The sequence below is a fragment of the Heterodontus francisci genome, chromosome 13 (assembly GCF_036365525.1).
Source record: "Heterodontus francisci isolate sHetFra1 chromosome 13, sHetFra1.hap1, whole genome shotgun sequence".
NCBI classification, from domain to species: domain Eukaryota; kingdom Metazoa; phylum Chordata; class Chondrichthyes; order Heterodontiformes; family Heterodontidae; genus Heterodontus; species Heterodontus francisci.
In genome coordinates, this window is record NC_090383.1 from 44,847,892 (window position 1) to 44,871,216 (window position 23,325).

At 44.4% G+C, this 23,325-nt stretch overlaps 1 protein-coding gene across 7 annotated transcripts in view; it reads left to right on the forward strand.

Annotated features, from left to right (window-relative positions):
- Nucleotides 1-7,595: 7,595 nt before the first annotated feature.
- Nucleotides 7,596-23,325, forward strand: part of sytl3 (synaptotagmin-like 3) — a 242,705-nt gene continuing 226,975 nt past the window's right edge. For 4 of the 7 annotated variants that reach the window (XM_068044749.1, XM_068044753.1, XM_068044750.1 and 1 more), the window contains exon 1: nt 20,081-20,232. The gene's annotated coding sequence lies outside the window, so the exon portion shown is untranslated. Of the gene's footprint in view, nt 7,748-20,027; nt 20,233-23,325 lie in introns of those variants that run through there. The other 3 variants (XM_068044758.1, XM_068044752.1, XM_068044754.1) reach the window with 3 other exon arrangements.

Here is a 23,325-nt window from a genome sequence, read left to right on the forward strand (position 1 = left end):
CATTCAAAAGAAGTCTGGATATATCTCAAGTGCCATAATCTGCAGGGCTACGGACCAAATGCTGGAAGGTGGGATTAGAATGGGTGGATCATTTTTTGGCTGGCACAGACACGATGGGCCAAGTGGCCTCTTTCTGTGCCATCAACTTTCTGTGATTCTATCTTACACCTATCCTGAAATATTCCCGAATTGAATGGGTTCTTCTGAAACAAAGAAGGTGTGAAGTGGAAACATCATAACCAGATTATTCTCATCCTGAATCCATCAAGAGACCCTTTTGAATTAAATGGGTTCTTCTGAAACAAAATAGGTATGAAGTAGCCACATTATAGGCCATTGTCGATCACTACAGGAAAGAACATACTTATCTTCCAGCAGAGGAGAAATTTATCACATCTTTACCTTAAAAAGCAGTCTAGAGAGAGAGAGAGACACCCAGAAAGCAGCATCCATCAAGCTTGTTTCCAGCAAATCATAAATGATGCGCCCTGCTGTAGAACTCTACATCTCAACTTTATACAGCAGCGAATTAAAAGTGATCCACTGTCTTCAATTGAACTTTCAACCGAAAGAGAAATCTACAAACACCTCAGGCCTGCAATCAATGGGAATTTGACTTCCAAGAAACTTCAACGGGTTTACCGTGACCCCCCCACTTATAAACTCATTTACCCATTTTCTTCTCTATCTGTCTCTTCTTGTGTGTGTTTGTGCGAATGAATAAGTGAGTAGATGTGGTTGCGCTAATTTCGGGATAAGGCATATTGACCAATAAATAATTGATTTTCTGTTTTAAACCTACAAGAATACCTGTTGCTGTCTGTTTATTTGAGAAATAAAACACAAAGAGGTTAAATCCTACTAACAAAACACACTTGTTGCAATCAGGTGGTCATAACAAATTGGGAGCCTCGAAGCCAGGATCTGAACTGCCAGATAATTGAGAGATTTGGAAAATGGGAGAAAATTGACCTATAAAATTGTGCAAAAGTAAACAAAGCTTTTCTTGTATTCTTCTGTTTTTTCTCTACAGTACTAGAAACAAAATAGATGGCTGCATTTAATACTCAGGCGTTTGTAGAGCAGGCAGAGATATTCCATGATAAATGAAATAAATTAAGTATTGAAGATTTAAAAAGCTTAGTTACAGAGGTGGGAATCACTTTCAAACAAAAAGCAAAGAAACCTGAACTGGTGAAGAGTCTAGCTAACCATTTTAAACTTACCCCTGAACCAGAAGAAGAAAGAATAGGATCAGAGACTGAAAAAAATAATTGTAGCTAGAATCCAAATGCAGATGAAATGGGAAGAAATACAGTTGCAGTTCAAAAGAGAGGAGATGCAGTTTCAAAAGGAAAAAGAGCAGAGGCAAAACCGTTTGAGTTAGAAAGGTTCAAGAGCAAGATGAAAATGCCACCAGCCATTCAAACCTTATCCCCAGTTCAGAGCAGAACTTTGATGCACTGAGACACTCACAGTTAACGCGAAAATTTAATGAGGTGGAGGATGAGTTATATTTTAACTCTTTTGAGAAAATAGCTACTAGGCTAAAATGGCTGAAAGAATTTTGGATTCTCCTCTTCCAAGACGAGTTCGTGGGTAGGGCTCGTGAAGCTTTTTCTCTGTTATCAGAAGAGAGTTCCTCTGATTATGAACCATCTAAAACTGCAATTCTAAATGCATATGAGCTAGTACCTGAAGCATATAGACATAAATTCAGACACACCAGGCAGAGACTTGCACATACTGACATTGAGTTCGAAAGAATTAAACATAACGGCTTTTGATCGCTTGATGTGATCTCTCAAGCTAGAACCCTCATTTGAAAATTTGAGAGAGGTGATGTTTAAAAATAGCACCCCAAGTAGTATAAGGACCCACATTGAAGAACAAAGAGTTACAAGAGAAGGAGAAGCAGAAAATGGCCAATGATTATGAGTTAATCCACAAATCCCTAACTCACAATAAATTTGGGTGTATTAACTCTTCCAACCTAGGGAAAGATTGCAGGAATGCAAAGGAAGCAGAAATGGGCTTGAAAGAAAAGGAGAGTACAGAAGGAAAACCAGATCAGTCTCCAACTTTTAAAAGAAGGAACCCAGATGATACACCAGTAAGAATCCGCCTGACATGTTTCCTTTGTGGCAAATGTGGGCATGTCCAGGCAAATTGTCGGAATGCCAAAAGCCCAACCGGAGGCGTTGCAGTCAAACCAGTGTCTGTGGCCATGAAAGTAGTAAGTCTATGTTCTAATATATGTTCTAACTCAAGAACAAAGCACATACCAGAACTTTTTACACAAAAGAAAAATGACTAATTTTGTATCCCAGGCACCAGGCAAGGAGATAACCATCCTCAGCCAAATTTACAAAAATGCCACCCGAAAGCAGAACAAATACCATGGTATTGGTGAAAGGGCTTACTGGAAAATGCTTGACGATTCCCTTAGTTAAAGTTTACATACAGAGTAAGCTGGTCAGTGGGGTAGTGACAGTCAGGATAATTCTGAGCTTACCCATACAGGGGGTAGACCTATTGATGGCAAACACAGTATTCTATCCAAAGGGTCCAGAGCAGTCCACGGAGACTGGAGAAACCAAGGGCAACAAACAAAACTTCGTACTTCTGCAAAGGGCTGAGAAAGTTCCAAGAAACCCACGAGGGGCGATAGAGCCAGTGGAATTTAAAGAGGGCAAGACAGAGCCAGAAAAATTTAAAGGAGCTAAGATAAAAGCAGCAAAGGTTGAAGGAAATGCACCAGAGATATGGTTAGCATAAACCTTTAAATGGGGAAAAGAAAAGTTCCCAAGTAGGAAAGCCAAGAGTGAGGCAGATGCCTCACCTAGTTGAAGTGCCACAGTGGAGTGCAGTGGAAGCTGGACAACCACCTGCAAGCAGTAGTGTCCCACAGGACATGAAGAAGATTAGTGAAAACCCTATCTCTAAAGTAAAAGTAAAAGGGAAGGTAAAATACCCTAAAGTAAACCACACTTGTGAAAATCACAGGAAAACTAAAAGTGAGGTCAGTGTGGATCTACTCACTGAAGAATCAAATGAGCAGGTTTCAAATTCAAAGCTAATTAAACCCAACAATTTAGATTTAGAACTGAGCAAGAACAGGGGGCAGGAGGAAATCCCAGACACCTTACAGGGGCTAAAAATAATTTATCACCCACAATCACCCTAGAAATAAAAACTATCAATGTGCCTGAACCTGAATTATTAAAGCCTAATGTATTATGGAAGCAATAGTTCAGGGGTTGAAGCTTTTACAGACAGGAAACATTGCAAGCAACCCAGAACCATGCAGTAACGGAAATTTCCATACTACAAGCTTCACCAACAACCACATGCTTCTTGAGATTAATGTTCCCAAAGTAGTACAAACTGATGCTAGAAAAACTCCAACCCCATTTGACAACACATAACCAAAAGAAATGCAATTTTGAAATAGTACCTCATGCAAATGAAGGATGATGAAAAAAATTCAAACATGAACATGACATTTTGGTAGGAAAAACATGGAGAGACAATATATCATAAAGGGTACAACTCTAAAGGGAGTGCAAGAGCAGAGGGACCTGGGGTTATATGCATAAGTCATTGAAGATGGCAGGACAGATTGAGCGAGCAATTAATAAAGCATACAATATCCTTCCTTTTGGCCTCCTTGTCTCGAGAGACAATGGGTAAGTGCCTAGAGATGGTCAGTGGTTTGTGGAGCAGCGCCTGGAGTGGCTATAAAGGCCAATTCTAGAGTGACAGACTCTTCCACAGGCGCTGCAGGTAAAGTTGGTTGTCGGGGCTGTTACACAGTTGGCTCTCTCCTTACGCTGCTGTCTCTTTTCCTGCCAACTGCTGAGTCTCTTTGACTCGCCTCTCTTCAGCCCCGCCTTTATAGCTGTCCGCCAGCTCTGGCGATCACTGGCAACTGGCTCCCACGACTTGTGGTCAATGTCGCAAGACTTCATGTCACTTTTGAAAATGTCTTTAAAGCGGAAACATGGATGGCCGGTGGGTCTGATACCAGTGACGAGCTCGCTGTACAATGTGTCCTTGGGGATCCTGTCATCTTCTATGTGGCTCACATGGCCAAGCCATCTCAAGCACTGCTGGCTCAGTAGGGCATACATACTGGGGATGTTGGCAGCCTCGAGGATTTCAGTGTTGGAGATACGGTCCTGCCACCTGATGCCAAGAATTCTCCAGAGACAGCGAAGATTGAGACGTCGCTCTTGGCTGATATACATTGTCCAGGTCTCGCTGCCGTAGAGCAAGGTATTGAGGACACAGGCCTGAAACACTCAGACTTTTGTGTTCCGTGTCAGCATGCCATTTTCCCACACTCTCTTGGCCAGTCTGGACATAGCAGCAGACACCTTTCCCATCCGCTTGTTGATTTCTGCATCGAGAGACAGGTTACTGGTGATAGTTGAGCCTAGGTAGGTGAACTCTTGAACCACTTCCAGAGTGTGGTCACCGATATTAATGGATGGAGCATTTCTGACGTCCTGTCCCATGATGTTTGTTTTCTTGAGGCTGATGGTTAGGCCAAATTTGTTGCAGGCAGCCGCAAGCCTGTCGATGAGTCTCTGCAGGCAGTCTTCCAAGTGGGATGTTCATGCAGCATCGTTAGCAAAGAGGAGTTCCCTGATGAGGACTTTCCATACTTTGGTCTTCGCTCTAAGACGGGCAAGGTTGAACAACCTGCCATCTGATCTTGTGTGGAAGAAAATTCCTTCTCCTGAAGACTTAAATGCATGAGAGACTAGCAGTGAGAAGAAAATCCCAAACAGTGTGGGTGAGAGAACACAGCCCTGTTTCACACCACTCAGGATGGGAAAGGAGTCTGATGAGGCACCGTTATGCTGAATTGTGCCTTTCATATTGTCATGGAACCAGATGATAATGCTTAGTAGCTTTAGTGGACATCCGATCTTTGCTAGTAGCCTGAAGAGACCATGTCTGCTGATGAGGTCAAAGGCTTTGGTGAGATCTATGAAGGCAACGTAGAGGGGCATCCGTTGTTTGCGGCATTTCTCTTGTAGCTGGCGAAGGGAAAACAGCATATCAATATTGGATCTCTCTGCTCAAAAGCCGCACTGTGCCTTAGGGTAGACACGTTCAGCCAGCTTCTGGAGTCTGTTTAAAATGACTCAAGCGAAGGTTTTCCCCACTGTGCTGAGCAGGGAGATTCCACGGTAGTTGTTACAGTCACCGCGGTCACCCTTGTTCTTATAGAGGGTGATGATATTGGCATTGCGCATGTCCTGTGGTACTGCTCCCTCATCACAGCACAGGCAAAGCAGTTCATGGATTGCTGAGAGTATAGCAGGCTTGGCACACTTGATTATTTCAGGGGTAATGCCATCCTTTCCAGGGGTTTTTCCGCTGGCTAGAGAATCGATGGCGTTACTGAGCTCTGATTTTGTTGGCTGTCCGGCCAGCTCGTCCACGACTAGCAGAGACTGGGCTGCATTGAGGGCGGTATCAGTGACATCATTTTCCCTGGAGTATAGTTCTAGGTAATGCTCCACCCAGCGGTCCATTTGCATGCTTGGGTTTCCCCTGATTTAGACTCGAGGGGGGCAATCTTCTTGATGGTTGGCCCAAAAGCTCTCTTAATGCCGTCATACATTCCTCTGATGTTTCTGGTGTCGGAGGCCAGCTGAATATGACTGCAAAGGTGTTGCCAGTAGTCGTTTGCACAGAGCCTGGCTGTTCTTTGCGCAGTGCTTCTGGCGGCTTTAAGTGCTAAGGATGTTAACTCGCTGGGGGCTTTCTTGTAGTTCAGCAGTGCAACTATGACTGGTTCCATCTCTTCAAACTGAAACTGAAACCAGTCTGTGTTCTGCTTCTCACGTTTGCCAAAGGTGGTCATTGCTGAGTCATAGATGGCGTCTCTGATGTGGGCCCACTTGGTCTCTGCATGCCCTGCAGCAGTGTTGTGAAGGGCTTTTTCAAGCGAATTGAGAAACTTTTGTGACAGCTGAGGGTAAGAAATTCTGGTAGTGTTGATGCGTGAGCGGCCAATTCTACTTGGAGTGATGTAACTCTTTTGGTTTGAGTCTAACTTTGCTGCACACCAGGGAGTGGTCGGTGTCACAGACCGCACTGTGGAAGCTGCGTGTGATTTGAATACTGTTTATGGAAGCTCGCCTTGTGACGATGAGGTCCAGCTGGTGCCAACGATGTGATCTTGGGTGTCTTCATGAAACCTGGTGACAGGGTTTAGTTTACAGTATCCTAGGCTTTATTAATAGGGACATAGCGTACAAGAGCAAGGAGGTTAAGTTGAACTTGTATAAGACACTAGTTCGGCCTCAGCTGGAGTATTACTTTCAGTTCTGTGCGACGCACTTCAGGAAAGATGTCACGGCATTGGAGAGAGTACAGAAAAGATTCACAAGAATGGTTCCAGGGATGAGGAACTTCAGTTATGAAGGCAGATTGGAGAATTTGGGACTGTTTTCCTTGACGAGAAGGCTGAGAGGAGATTTGATAGAGGTATTCAAAATCATGAGGGGTCTGTACAGAGTGGATAGGGAAAAAGTGTTACCATTCATGAAAGGATTGCGAACGAGAGGGCACAGATGTAAAGTAATTGACAAAACAAGAAAAAGCGACATGAGGAAAAACTTCTTCACACAGCGAGTGGTTAGGATCTGGAATGCACTGCCTGAGAGTGTGGTGGAAGCAGGTTCAATTCAAGCATTCAAAAGGGAATTAGACTGTTATCTGAAAAGGAAGAATGTGCTGGGTTATGGGGAGAAGGCAGGGGAATGACACTGGATGAATTGCTTATTTGGAGAGTCGGTGCAGACACAAAGGGCAGAATGGCCTCCTTCTGCGCTGTAACAATTCTGTGAAATGGCTGTTACAAACAATGCCAAACTGTAGCAGTTGTAAGATTGTTGCATGTATGAATGAAAGGGCAGTAGTGTGACCCTATATCTTCTTTCTTTCTAAACCCAAAAAACAAACATAAAAAAAATGAAATCCAAGGAATTTCATTTTTTTCCCCTTTTGGGGATGGTGTCACACGCACAAAAAGTACGGCGATGAAAAATTACGGACTAAAACTGAAGAGTTATAAAGATTGACTTTGTCTTTTAAAAAATGGAGCTTTCTCTTAAAAAGTGAACAATTCTGCTAAAAATGGCCATGTGTATTTGAAAATAGCTACACTGTTTATTTAGAACAAAGAGAGGTGTCAATTGTCACATCTCAGGCTGAAATGAATAACACTTGAAATCACAGCTTTAATTTTAACAAAGATTTAACAAGTGTTTTATTAAAGACTTCTGTAGAGCTCTACTCAGTGTTCTCAGTACAGCAGTATAAGCTTATCTGACCTTACAACAACCCCCAGGTCAGGTGTTCCCCCAAAGCACTAAGTTCCTTTCAGTTTCACTTCCAAGTACCATATATTCTCTAATACTCAAGCCTGTTTGGGACAGAAATGCAATACTGTACTAATGTGCCTTCTGGCTTGCTGTAGTCATGTGACCTCTACCATGATGCACTCACTGCAGGCAGCCATCACAAGTTCAGTTCAATATAGACACAGTACAAGCAAGACTGTTGTCCTGTGAGCTCGTAACATGGTGTCAGAATGGAGCTGAGATTGAGTGTTGAAGAGCTGTATAGAAGCACAACTACTAAATGTGGAACATAGGCATGTTCAGAGCTGCTGAAAGCTACTAAAAGCCACAGAAAAGGAACAAAGAAGTACTGAAAGCACTGGGTAAGACACAATGCCTTGGGATCTTCCTATCCCTGCACCAGTGGAAATGAAAGGTGATATGAAGCAGAACTGGCAGTTTTTCCACTCGCAGTGACAAAATTATGAAATTGCGACTGATTTAATTTACTGATTGGCGGCACAGTGGCGCAGTGATTAGCACCGCAGCCTCACAGCTCCAGCAACCCGGGTTCAATTCTGGGTACTGCCTGTGTGGAGTTTGCAAGTTCTCCCTGTGTCTGCGTGGGTTTCTTCCGGGTGCTCCGGTTTCCTCCCACATGCCAAAGACTTGCAGGTTGATAGGTTAATTGGCCATTACAAATTGCCCCTAGTATAGGTAGGTGGTAGGGAAATATAGGGACAGGTGGGGATGTGGTAGGAATATGGAATTAGTGTAGGATTCGTATAAATGGGTGGTTGATGGTCGGCACAGACTCGGTGGGCCGAAGGGCCTGTTTCAGTGCTGTATCTCTAAAACTAAAATTAAAACTAAAAACCAGAACAGCTACAAGTAGCTACACTTTTATCACTGTTTGGGAGTGATTGTTACAAAATGTATCTCGCTGAAGGACAAAAAAAATGGACAGCAGGAATTTTGAAAGCCTTGAAGGCACGCTTTGAAACCCAAGTGAATATAACTTATGAAAGGTATGTGTTCAATATTAGGGCCGAAGGTGAAAAAGAGTCCATTGATCAATATGTGACTGGATTAACACAGCTCACAGAATCCTGTGAATTTGCGCAACTAAAAGATGATCTTATTAAAGACAGGATTGTATTAGACATGAGATCCTCCAGTGAGAGCACGGCTGCTGAGAGAGGAGAAACTTACTTTCAGGAAAGCGATCAACATGTGCAGAAGTGCTGAGGTTGTAAATCAGCAGCTACAGCATATTCATGGCAGAACAGACCAGGCCTTGCATTATGCTGATAGACATTCCAGACTGAAAGGGCAGAAAGATCACGGACAAAGGGCAGGATGCAAATACTGGGGAGGACATCACACAAAGGAAAAGAAGACATGTCCAGCATGGGGCAAGCAGTGTTCTTACTGCAAGAAGCTGAATCATTTTTCAAACAAGTGTTTGGCTAGAAGGAAGCACAACAAGCAGGTACAGATGGCCACTAGAGAGATATCAGCCCAAGATTCTGACGAATCACAATACACCATACAACAGGTTGGTGCAGTCAGGTCGATAGGTGATAAATGATTTGTGACTGTTGGAATGATGACTGCAGAAGGAGAATATCCAGTCAACATGAAGTGTTAGACACCGGTGCGTCATGCAACATCATGACCATCACAGATCTGTATGAAGTGGCTCAACATGGCAATCCAAAAATGAAGCTCTCGAAAGTCAGGTTGAGGCTATATGATGGCACCATACTAGTGCTGAGGGGACAAATTACTCTGCGAGCCCAATGCAATGACAAGAAAAAAGATCTGGAGTTCCAGATGGCAAACAAAAGCCGTTCATCTCAGCCGGAGCAAGTCTAAAGCTTGGACTGATAACCCTCAATGTGCAAAAAGAGATTTGCAACTTGTCACAGCACACTAAACCATTGACCGTGTTATGACCGACCACTCCAGTCAAAGCCCCCACTCAAAATATATGATTATGATTGTGGTGGGAGAAACACACTGATAATTGGGGAGGCGGTGGCGTACTGGTATTGTCACTGGACTAGTAACCCAGAGACCCAGGTATTGCTCTGGGCAGCACAGTGGCGCAGTGGTTAGCACCACAGCCTCACAGCTCCAGGGACCCGGGTTCAATTCTGGGTACTGCCTGTGCGGAGTTTGCAAGTTCTCCCTGTGACTGCGTGGGTTTTTGCCGGGTGCTCCGGTTTCCTCCCACCGCCAAAGACTTGCAGGTTGATAGGTAAATTGGCCATTATAAATTGCCCCCAGTATAGTTAGATGGTAGGAAAATTGAGGAAAGGGGGGGGGGGAATGTGGTAGGAATATGGGATTAATGTAGGATTAGTATAAATGGGTGGTTGATTGTCGGCACAGACCCGGTGGGCCGAAGGGCCTGTTTCAATGCTGTATCTCTAAATAAAATAAAAAAATTCAATCCTGTTGCTCCACAGATCGCCGAACATATCATTTAAAACTTTCCAAATTAAAGAGAGACCCAGCCAAATTGTACCATCTATTAACCCCCGAATGAGGCTAACCAAACCAGGCATCTTTAAATCAACAAATTAACTCTTTAATTAGAAGAACTAAATTCTTAAACACTATGAAGATATGAACAACATTTAAAATAGAAAAAAATACAGCCCTTGCAAATTTACAGTCCAGTGTTGCTTGAAGTCCTCACAGAATGTTGCTTGAAGTCCTCACAGCCATCCAATGGGGAAAAAGGCTCTTCCACATAGAACTGTCCGTAGTCTAACTTCAGCAGTACGTGATGCTTTCCTTCTCCAGCAAATTTCAATAATTAACAATTTGCAAACACATTCAATAGAATCAATCTGACTTGAAAGTTTTTGAGGGATAAAAAATTGTCACAGTCTAACTTCCTTTTCTTCAATTTAAATTACTAGAGATCAGTTTTGGCTTGACCTTTTTTAGAATTTTGAGAGATAATAATTAAACACACTAAAATCCTATTCCTTCAGGTTAAATGGTTGAGAGCTCTTTTTCAGGTGTGCTAAAAACCACAGCTGTCTGTGTCCTCTGTCTCTGTCCTGTTAGAACAAACTGCCTTCAACTAAAAGCCAGTTCAAAACTGAATTGTAACAAATGTATCGCATGAGACTCACTCCCAGTGGCTATATCTATGGTAATGAGAATGCACCCTTTGAATCGCAGTCTCCAAATGGCTGTTTCTAAGGCAATGAAAATGCACCTTCCTATTACTCCTGAGGCATGCTGGTTCTTAAAGTAATACTGATCCTTTGCAAGCCTTAAAGGCAAACCGCATCTTCCCGGAAACAGATCCTAGAGGAGTACAATGATGCGGTTACATGTCTTTCTCCAGGAAGGATGTCTTCCTGGAGAATATCATCTCAAAGTAGATGAGAGGTAAGACCAATTCTGATCTGCCAAGGAAAGTTCCAGCTGCCCTCAAGGCCAGCCTGAAAGACAAAATAGAAGAGCTGGAAAAAAAAGGGAGTAATCAAGAAAGTGACAACACCTACAGAATGGATTAGCAGCATGGTAGCAGTGAAACAACCTGGAAAGCTGAGAGTATGCATCGACCCAAAGGATCTAAATAAAGCCCTGAAGTGATCTCCCTACCCCATGCCAACCATCAAAGGAATTTTGCCACAACTCACAAAAGCAAAAATCTTAACTACCCTAGATGTGAAGGATCGTTACTGGCAAGAGAATATGGGATTACTGTAGGGTTAGTATAAATGGGTAGTTGTTGGTCGGCACAGACTCGGTGGGCCGAAGGGCCTGTTTCAGTGCTGTATCTCTAAATAAATGAAGCTGGATGAAAGCAGCAGCTTTCTAACTACATTCTGGACACCATTCGGGAGATACAGATGGCTGTGCATGCTGTTTAGCATTTCCACAGCTCCAGAGGAGTATCACCGCAGACAGCATGAGATAGTTAGTGATCTTCCTGCAGTGAAAGCTATAGCGGATAATCTGCTGGTTTATGGATACGGAGACTCAATGGAAGAAGCCATTGCTCACCATGATCAAAATCTAGTACGACTGCTAGACAGAGCTCGCCAGATGAACCTGAAGCTGAACAAGAAAAAATTGCAATTAAAGATGCCCGAAGTCAAGTACAAAAGTCGTGTACCAACAGCAAAAGCTCTTTCCCAGATCCCGAAAAGGTGAGAGCAGTGGCAGTGATGCAGCGACCAACAGATGTAAAAACAGTGCAACGATTTGTTGAATTCGTCAACTATTTAGCAAAATTCTTGCCCAATTTATCGTCGGAGTGTGAACCACTACGCCAACTCAATGCCAAAGATGTTCAGTGGTATTGGGGCGCAGAACAAGAAGCAGCGTTCACTAATATCAAGCAACTAGTGACAGCAACGCCAGTGCTGAAATGCAAATGATGAACTCACCATACAATGTGACACCAGTGAGAAAGGACTTGGAGTAACCCTAATGCAGCAAGAACAGCCGGTTGTATTTGCATCCAGGGCGTTAACGCGAACGGAACAATGCTACACTCATATGGAGAAAGAGTGCCTGACCATTGTCTTTGCTTGTGAACATTTTCATCAATACCTATTTGGAAGAGACAAAGGCTGGAATTTTTCATTGGGTGGGAGGCCCCGCCCACCAGCTGAACAGTCAGCGGTGAGCTCGCCTCCGCCGGGCCTGGGCAGCCAGACTGGGATTTTTCGCTCCTCAGGCTCCTAATTGGTCTTGGATGGGACTTCTACCTCCTTAAGGCAGGATGTCCCGTCTAATGGAGCTGCCAGCTAATCAGCGGGCCGGCAACTCTTAGTGCCAGCAGCGCCACCGGGAGCGGAGGGCACTGCTGAGACTACACCCAGCCATCGCAAGTAAGGTTAGGGATGGCTCTGGGAGACAGGTAAGTTTTTAGGGCCTCGCTGGGGACAATCGTCCGGGCCCCGGCGAGGCAAGGGGGAGGGTTAGGTTTGGGGGGGGGGGGGCATTGGAAGTGTTGTGCATTGGGGGCAGTTGGGGGCAGTCCTCCATGGGCCCCACTTCCCCCAGCCTGCAAGAAGGCCGCCTGATAGCCGTCCGGCCGCCAAGAGTAAAATACCCGCAGCAGTGGGAGGAGGCCCTTAAGTGCCAGTTGATTGGCCTGGGCCAGGTGGGCCGTTTCTCGCTGCTGCTGCCCCGCATAAAATTGCAGCGGGGGTGGGAGGAGGTCGGGAACGGCTGCTCTCCCGCCTCCCACTCGGTTTGACACCCCCCCCCCCCCCTCCCCAGCACCACCAGCCCGCTTGTTTGGGGGCCGTAAAATTCCAGCCAAAGTGACAGTTGAGATGACCACAAACCACTTCAAAGCATTTTCCTCAAGTTGCTATCTGCTCCAAAGCGTCTGCAAAGAATGTTACTCCGGTTACAGAGATATCATCTGGAGGTGACATACAAGCAAGGGAAACAGATGTACATCGTTGACATGCTGTCAAGTGAAGCACTCTCTATGAAAAAAATACAGGATGCGACGACAGAATGTGAAATCTTCCAGATCCAACTTGAAGCTGCAGCTCGACATGCTCTGGACGTCATCAATCCAGCAGAGACATTGAATCTGACAGACAAGTGCCTTGCTCAAATCAAGCGAGCTACCCAACAAGATGCAACTATCCAAGAGTTGCAAGAAGTGGTGAAAGAAGGCCTGAAAGCATCAAGGGACTCCTGTGGTCACAAGAGCATATTGGGCATACAGAGATGAATTGACAGCCCAAGATGGCATCTTGCACAAAGGAAATAGAGTTATTATTCCTAAGGACTTGAGAGGAGAGATGCTAAAACGCATCCATGCAAGCCACCACGGAATTGAGTCGAGTCTGAGGAAGGCAAGAGAAGTGCTCTACTGGCCAAACATGAGCGATGAAATCAAGGAGCACATCAGCCAGACATTGTGATGAGGGACAATGGCCCTCAGTTCTTGAGTGAAGAATTCAGCCGCTTCAAAGTATTGGGAAATTCAACACCATACATCATCTCCACGCTATCCCCAGTCAAATGGAAAGGCTGAGGCGGTAGTGAAAATCGCCAAAGGAATCATAAAGAAAGCAAGCAAATCCAGCACAGATGTACACAAGGCAATCCTCGAGTGGAGAAACACACCTACTGATGGCCTGGAAAGCAGTTCAGTACAAAGACTAATGTCACACCGCACCCAAACTTCGCTTCCAATAGCAAAAAAGGCTACTGAAGCCAGAAGTAGTAACAGGCGTGAGTGACAAAATCAAGGTGAAACAGCAGAAAGCCAAATTTCATTTTGACAAAACTGCCAAACCATTGCCAGAATTGAGGATTGGAGAGCCAGTCAGGGTACTTGGGACCTGCGTAAAGCAGTTGTCACCTTGACTGTACGCGGTGGAAGTGAACGACCAGATATATCGTCGCAACTGCAGGCACATACGCATGACTGGAGCAACTGTTCCTTCACTGCAGGCAGCCGATCAGGAAGATGTGAACTCACCATTTGCACAGACCATAGATCAACCACCAGTCCCAGAGCACCCCAACAATGGAAATTGAACAACAGTTACCGCGGCAATAAGTGACATGGGAACAAGTGCCCGGAGATGGAAAATCACCCAGATGAACAGCCAACGACAACATGCACATGCACCATTAAGAGACTGGCACGAGTTAAAGATTATGTGTGCAATGCATGTGCAGAGACTGATGAGAATAACAAACTGCTAATGCATGAAAACAGTGGTGTGCATAGCGGGTAACTAAGGCAACTCAGTGTAAATGATAATGCATACAATTTTAAAAAATTTTTTGGTGTATGAAAAGGGGGATGTTTGGGATAAAAATGCAACACTTTACTAATGTGCCTCCTGGCTTGTCGTAGTCATGTGACCTCTACCATGAGGCACTCAATGCAGGCAGCCATCACAAGTTCAGTTCAATAAAGACACAGTACAAGCAAGACTGTTGTCTTGTGAGCTTGTAACAAAGCCCATACATACAATCATGACATTCCTCCCTTATCAGACTAAAACATAGAACATAGAACATTACAGCGCAGTACAGGCCCTTCGGCCCTCGATGTTGCGCCGACCTGTGAAACCATCTGACCTACACTATTCCATTTTCATCCATATGTCTATCCAATGACCACTTAAATGCCCTTAAAGTTGGCGAGTCTACTACTGTTGCAGGCAGGGCGTTCCACGCCCCTACTACTCTCTGAGTAAAGAAACTACCTCTGACATCTGTCCTATATCTATCACCCCTCAACTTAAAGCTATGTCCCCTCGTGTTTGCCATCACCATCCGAGGAAAAAGACTCTCACTATCCACCCTATCTAACCCTCTGATTATCTTATATGTCTCTATTAAGTCACCTCTCCTCCTCCTTCTCTCTAACGAAAACAACCTCAAGTTCCTCAGCCTTTCTTCGTAAGACCTTCCCTCCATACAAGGCAACATCCTAGTAAATCTCCTCTGCACCCTTTCCAAAGCTTCCACATCCTTCCTATAATGCAGTGACCAGAACTGCACGCAATACTCCAGGTGCGGCCACACCAGAGTTTTGTATAGCTGCAGCATGACCTCGTGGCTCCGAAACTCGATCCCCCTACTAATAAAAGCTAACACACCATATGCCTTCTTAACAGCCCTATTAAACTGGGTGGCAACTTTCAGGGATTTATGTACCTGGACACCAAGATCTCTCTGTTCATCTACACTACCAAGAATCTTCCCATTAGCCCAGTACTCTGCATTCCTGTTACTCCTTCCAAAGTGAATCATCTCACACTTTTCCGCATTAAACTCCATTTGCCATCTCTCAGCCCAGCTCTGCAGCCTATCTATGTCCCTCTGTAACCTACAACATCCTTCGGCACTATCCACAACTCCACCGACCTTCGTGTCATCTGCAAATTTACTAACCCACCCTTCTACACCCTCATCCAGGTCATTTATAAAAATGACAAACAGCAGTGGCCCCAAAACAGATCCTTGCGGTACACCACTAGTAACTAAACTCCAGGATGAACATTTGCCATCAACCACCACCCTCTGTCTTCTTTCAGCTAGCCAATTTCTGATCCAAAGCACGAAATCACCTTCAATCCCATACTTCCGTAAATTCTGCAATAGCCTACCGTGGGGAACCTTATCAAACGCCTTACTGAAATCCATATACACATCCACGGCTTTACCCTCATCCACCTGTTTGGTCACCTTCTCAAAAAACTCAATAAAGTTTGTGAGGCACGACCTACCCTTCACAAAACCGTGCTGACTATCGCTAATGAACTTATTCTTTTCAAGATGATTATAAATCCTATCTCATAACCTTTTCCAACATGTTACCCACAACCATGATTTTTGAACATAATCACAACACATAATCTTCATATCGTTTTGGTGGTCTCCTCTCGTGCTGTGGTCTTCCTGTTATCTCAGGAACTCTAGTCATCACATCAGGATTAGGAAATGTTGTTGGGCCCTCTGGAACCGATGTTTCTCCCTCTGGATAGCAAGTTGTCTGCTTGCCAACAGCATCACCCGCTTGGACATCTGGATTGCTGAATGTCAGCTTTGCCTCAGCTCCTAATCAGCTGTTGTGTCTTTGTCATATGAAGAATTTCTGTCATACAGTACTCCTGGCGACTGCACAGTCACACTGTTTCCCTTCTTGGCAATAACAGTGTATGGCTTGGGATAATATGGTGTATCAATGTTACTTGGACTCTCCCGACTCAGCAATACCTCATCACCTGGCATTAAATCAGACTGTCCAACTCTCTTTCTGTTGTCTGCATAAAATTTTGTGGCACCCTTTCTCTCAGCATCATGATCTTGAACCTTCTGATCAACTCTAATGTCCCTCAGCTCTGGTATCTTGGTGCATATTTTGCGTCCAAATAACAACTCAGCTGAGCTCTTTCCCGTTATGTGTGTAGTTGCTCCATACATGGCCACATATGACAACAACATCTATTTCCAGTCTTTACCCTCAGCCTGAGCAATCCTCATCCATTTCTCTAAGGATTGGTTTTGTCTTTCCACTTCCCCATTTGCCTGGGGCCATTTAGGTGTTACTCTGTGATGGTGAATGCCTGTGACTTGCATGTAATCTGCAAAGGTCTGTGAAGCGAATTGTGGTCCATTGTCTGAATACAAAGTGACTGGTAACCTATGCCTTGCAAATATTTCAGTCAATGCAAACACCATTTACTCTGCCGTTGTAGACTTCATTACCACATACTCATAATAACGGATGTAATAATGCAATCACCACTAGTATGAACAGACCTGATGTAAATGGACCTAAGAAGTCAACTGCTACAACCTCCCGTGGTCTAGCCAGTAACAGTGTACTATGTACTGATTCTGGTGGATTGGGTCTACTGACAAAGTTGACATCCGTGACATGTTTTAACAAACTACTCCACATCTTTCTCCATCCCTGGCCACCATACTTTGGTTCATAAGTTTTGCTTAGTACCAACCACTCCCAAGTGACCCTCATGAGCTAGTATCACTAGTCTAGGCCGAAGATTTTGTGGCACTATAAGTCTGTTACTTCTGAGAATACACTTCCCATATGTGCACATTTCATCTCATATAATGATGTATGCTCTGAATGGGCAATGCTTCCAATTCCCAGCTTGGATTTTCTAATGTCATTCAATTCTGGATCTTTGTCTGACTCTCTTTCAATCTCTCTAGTTGTTATTGCTCTCAGTGTAGCAGGAACTGTCACAAACGATTCAGCTTCCTTCTCTAGTGACGATCTATGTGTTTGTCCTTCAACTGGCTCTATCATGTCTTGGTCAACCAGTTCCTTGATCTTTGCCTCAACTTTCCCTCTCAGGCCAAAAGGTGTTCTGCGTACAGGCTGAGCTACAGGCTTCACATTCTCATCAATTGTTAATCTCACTTGGCGATTGTGCAATTTTCCAATTCCTTGAAACACTGGCCCACACTCCTTTCACAGAATTCACTTTCAATCCAATGTGTAGCACCCCCAAGGCTTGGTCAATTTCTCTACTCAGAAGAGGCTCACCGTCGTCTTCAATCACTATGAATTCTGCCGCCACACTTTGATTCCCAGCTCTTACACACTCCGTGAAACATCGAACAGTTTGAAGTGGGGTCTTAGATGTGTAAGGATAAAGCTTTTTGACACATTTTTGAGATTTTCATTTGATTCTCGTTGTCTTCAGTTTCTCCCACAGTGCTCTGCTGATGACATTACTGTCACTGCCCATACAGTGCTCACTCCAACACCCCAACAATCACTGGAACTTTCTCATGGTTGCTTCCATTGACAGAAAACATTTATCCATATTTGCTACTCATGTCCTCACTCACTGCATCTTCTTCAACTCATCTCACAGCTGTCCTTTACATGGTTTGCCAGGTTTCCTGCTCTGTTCAGCTTTGCTTCTGCACTTCTTGGCAAAAAGGTTTCTGCCCCCACATTTTCTTGCATATCTTTCCCTTGGCAGGGCAGCAATCATCTCTTCCAAAGTGCCCCCAAGCTGCCACATCTGAAACACTCTCTCTCAGACTTTTGCTGTTTACATTTACACATACTGGGATTCCATTGTGTCACTCGATTAACCTCAGATTTTGTCAAGCCGTGGCAGAAATGGGACCAAGTTTCATGCTGTGAATTTGCCCATCCACTGCTTCCAATGCAGCCACTATTTTCAAAGTATTATCTAATGTTAAGTCACCTCCTGTTTCCAGCAGCCTGCGCCTCAACTTATCCAATTTGCAATGTTGGACCACCTAATCCATTATCTGGTTATTCAGATCTGTTGCAACATAATTGCATCCATCCGACGACGCCTGCCTCAAACGCGTCACAAATTGGGCTACTGTTTCCCCCTCTTTCTGTCTCATTCGATGGAAAACATGCCTTTGGAACATGGCATTTGGCTTCATCACATAATGGTCCTTCAAAGCTTTCACTGCACGTTCATAATTCACCTTTTCTCCCATGTCAGACAACGTCTTGAAAGTCTCCCACACCGAAGCACCCACATTGAACAGCAATAACGACCATCACTGCGCTTTTTGTACCTCCGTCACCCTGTCCAAAAACAAACCATGACTGTCAGCATACACTTCAAACTCCTCCAGCCATGCTTTCCATTTCACACCGACGGAACTGGCATAACCCATCGGATCAAATGGCTCAACACCCCGTACCGCAGACATATCAGCTCCAGCAAATGCCATACACAATCCTAAATATCCCCAAATTTACCTCGTTGCCAATGTCACATCTCAGGCTGAAATGAATCACACTTGAAATCACAGCTTTAACTTTAGAAAAGACTGAACAAGTTTTTTATTAAAGACTACTGTAGAGTTCTGTTCACTGTTCTCAGTACAGCAGCATAAGCTTATCAGACCTTTCAACAACCTCCAGGTCAGGTGTTTCACCCAAAGCACTGAGTTCCTTTCAGTTTCACTTCCAAGTACCATATATTCTCTAATGCTCAAGCCCACACATACAATCATGACATCAATTACACCCATCCTGAAATATTCCCGAATTGAATGGATTCATCTGAAAAAAGGTTTGAAGTGGAAACATCATAACCAAATTATTCTCATCCTGAACCCATCAAGAGACTGTTTTGAATTGAATGAGTTCTTCTGAAACAAAGAAGATTTGAAGTGGAAACATCATAACCGGATTATTCTAATCCTGAACCCATCAGGAGACTGTTTTGAATTGAATGAGTTCTTCTGAAACAAAGAAGGTGTGAAGTAGCTATATCCAAGGCCATTGTTGATCACTACAGGGAAGAAAATACCTGTCTTCCAGCAGAGGAGAGATTTAACGCATCTTTACCTTAAAAAGCAGCCTAGAGAGAGAGCTTGTTTCCAGAAAACCAGAAGGGATGCACATTGCAGTAGAATTCTATATCCACAATTTATACAGCAGTGATCCACAGTCTTCAACTGAACTTTCAACCAAGAAAGAAATCTACAAATACCTCAGGCCTGCAACCAAAGAGAATTTGACTTCTGAGAGACTTCAACAGGCTTACCATGACCTCCTCCCCACTTATAAACCCACTTACCCCTTTTCCTCTCTGTCTCTTCTTGTGTGTGTGTGTGCAAATGAATGAGTGGATGCAAATGCAATTTTGATCAATAAATAATTGATATTCTGTTTTAAACCTACAAGAACACCTGTCACTGTCTGTTTATTTGAGAAATAAGACAAAGGGGGTTAAACCCTAATAATAAAACACACTTGTTGCAGTCAGGTGGGAGTTGGACAGTGGAAATCACCCAAACCTCTCACCACCTGGCTGTAACAATTTGCTTTAATTTCACCCATTTAAAAAATCAGTGTAAATGTCATGAAGTTTTGGATCATATTTGTAAAATTGCAGTTTATGCTGATTAATAAACATGCACTCTGTTCATGAAAATGTGTTTCCTTTAACTGAAGATTCAGGCACTGTGTCAATTCACACGTATACTAGAAAGCTTGCATGTGTCCACTGATCATACCACAGGGGTGTCCCTCCAAGAGGCTCCTTCTGAAGTTTGAATTCAAGAGCTGTGGATGGTTTATTTTAAGCTTATCTGCAGCTTTCAGTAACTGCAGTGTCCTGTATACGAGCATCATGATATTAGTGCTGTGGTCTGTGGTTTTAAGGGTTCAATAAGTACGTAAATGCAAACGGAAGCCAAGAAATAGTCGAGCAATTCAAAGTGAGAGGTAACTTTTAAAGTCTTTTTTTCCTTTTGGGACTTAGACAAATATTTTGTGTTACACCTTGGTAAAGAAAAACGTAGCTGGAACAAGTAGGTTACTTGTGGAACAGGGCCTTGAAATCGACAAAGTAACATGGAACAGGTAAGTTTAATTCTGTGCTGTAACCATTCTATGATAATTTCCAGCTTCCTGTATATTGATTAGAGCACTCTGTACTCTGTTGTGAAATAAATGTTGGCTTTGCAGTGTAGTCTCTAAGAGTCTTAAAGATAGGAGAAAATTAAGGTATTGTGTGGGTTGTGGAAGGAAATGCCAGTTTCTAGTTGTCTGACTCACAATTGATGACAAGAATACACTGTGGAAAACTGGAGTATCTGGATTGTTCCAAGAGTTTCAGTGAGGCAGTAAGTCATAAATTGATTTATTTGCTGCTTGGTGATAATCCAGTTAACCTATTTATTTGTTCTTAGGATGTAGGTGACATTGGATCCGCAATATTTAATGCCCCATGTTGGTTGCCGTGATGGCATTTAGAGTCAAGCTGATCAGGGTCCCTTGCTCTGAAGGACATTAGTGAACCAATTGGGGCCTGTCAGCTTTCGAGGTAACTTTTACGGTGCCAGCCCACACGGTATCAGATTTATTGACTTCATTACTTGCCCTGGGCTCACAATCTTTGGGACACGAATGTAATGCCATAACTGCTACACTACTGCATTCCTTTCCATAGGTGCCAGCTGCCATTTTGATTGTCTAGTTCATGGAGATAAGGGGCTGAATTTTCAATCGCCCATGGGGGCATGTTCGGTTGCGGACAGTCCCAGAAAATCACACACTTGGGGGTGTCACTGATTCCCAATGCCTCAGAGAAACAATGCAGTTTTCAAAGAGAGGGGGAGCCAGCAACCTGCATGCCTTCAATTAACTTCTTGTTGAGCTAGTTAGGAGTCTGAGGAGCAACAGTCTGGAATTTTCAATTGAAAAGCACGGGAAAAACGGAGGGTCTAGGACACATTAACACATAGCTGTTGGGAACACAGTGGGGAGCCATGAGTGCTCATGACTGCAGTGTGAAAAAGTTGTATAAAACAGGAGATTTAAACTCAGTTGCTCATGCAATGGCACAGAGTTGCCACTGCTGATGCTGAGAGGCTTCCCTTTGTGTGGAGTGAGTGTTTGGACTCTTGAGAGGTATGTGAGGCTGCTGGCATCACTTGGGCTTCAGAGGTGGGTTGAGGAAGCCCTGGAAAATCAATGAGGGCCGGGTGAATCTGTTGAGATGGGAGCAAGCTACTCCTGGTCAGGAGGAGGCCAGAGGAGCAGAGTGAGGGGTTGCAAGGGGAAGAAGGCGCTGTCCACATCAGGTGTACTGCCTAAGAGTCAGCTATCTGCAAATGACAGAGTGCCAATGATGTAGGAGACTGTGCCTATCTCGGCAGTTGATCTCTAACATTTATGCTCCTGTGCATAATGGCCCAAAGCCTCACATTCCCCATGACAGGCCCTACCTGCTGGCCCTCTGCTCTCCTTGCTGCTCCATTTTCAAAGGCAATGACAAGCCCAGTCATGGCTGCCGTTTGCCTTTTCAAATCGCCCTCTGTCACAAGTTCCCACCTCCAGCCTGTGCTTGACCCTGGATTGAAAATCCAGCTCAAGGTGTGTAAGGGAAAAGCTTCACCTCCTAGTGCTCCTCTTTCTAGTGAGTCTTGGGACTGGTGTAAAAATGTCTTTATTGGAATACAGGGGTAAAAAATATAAAATACATCAAGGGCTGTATTTTCATGATGGAGGCAGGAAACAGGAACCGGGTCTGGTTTTAGGTTGGAAACCAGCCTCCTCTGGGAAGCTGATTCAGATTGCAATTTTCAAGTAGGAAGACCTTAATTGGTAGGGAGACGGGGTTCCTGACCTCTTAGAGCCAATGGGATTGAAAATGGAGGTGGGTCAGATCAAGTGTGGGGCTTTTGTAGACACCCACGACAGCTACTGGTTGTCCTGAGGGAAAGACCTGCCTTCCACAGCACCAGAGAGAAGTGAGATATCAGAGGGGAGTTGGACGCCTGGCAGCAGGGGCAGGGCAGACCCTCGCTTCATCGCTGCCCACCTGAAAGTAATGCTGGAGGCTGTGAGGGAGAGAATCACAGAATTGTTAATGTGCAGAAGGAGGCCATTCAGCCCATTGTGTCTGCACTGGCTCTCTGAAAGAGCAATTCACTCAGTTCTATTCCCCTGCCTTCTCCCTGTAACCCTGCACATTCTTCTTTTTCATATATCAGTCCAATTCCCTTTTGAATGCTTCAGTTGAACCTGCCTCCACCACACTCTCAGGCAGCGCATTCCACTCTGTGTGAAAATGTTTCTCCTCGTGTCAGTTTTGCTTTGAGAGGAGGGAGATCTCTTCCCAGAGGGTGGCAGGAGGAGGCCACCTTGTCGTGCAGAAAAAACACTGTTCAGAGTTATAGCTCCCTCTGCTCCCCTCTCTTACCTTCTGCTCCTCTTCCGATAGGCTGTCTCCTTTCAGAGCCTCATTGTCCTCAAGGTCCACACCTCTATGGAAGGCCATGACAGAGACCCTTGCAAGAGAGTACTGGAGGATGTCAACTGACCAAGCCAGGCACCACAATCGCATCTTCACAAACACGACGGCCTTTTTTAAACATTTTTTTTCATGAGACATGGGCGTCACTGGCAAGGCCAGTATTTATTGCCCATCCGCAATTGCCGTTGAACTGAATGGCTTGCTGGGCCATTTCAGAGGGCAGTTAAGAGTCAGCCACAATGCAGTGGGTATGGAGTCACACATAGGCCAGACCAAGTAAGGACAGATTTCCTTCCCTAAAGGACATTAGTGAACCAGATGGGATTTTACAACAATTGATAGTTTTGTGGTACTATTACTGAAACTAGCTTTCGATTACAGATTTTTAAAATTAACCAAAGTTAAATTCCACCAGCTGCAATGGTGGGATTTGAACCCATGTCTTCAGAGCATTAGCCTGGACCTCTGGATTACTAGTCCAGTGACATTACCACTATGCCACTGTCTCCTCGGTGGGTAGCCTGTTGAGCAGGTGGCGTTGGTTACTTCACCTATGTCTGGAGTTCCCTTAGAGGGGTCAGTAGCCATCTCTTCCAGGGATTTCCCTTGTCTCCTTGGAGCCAGCCATGCACTTTGGGGGATGGAGTGAAGGACTGAGGCAGTGTGGACTGCAGGAGGATGAAGGATTCATGGTA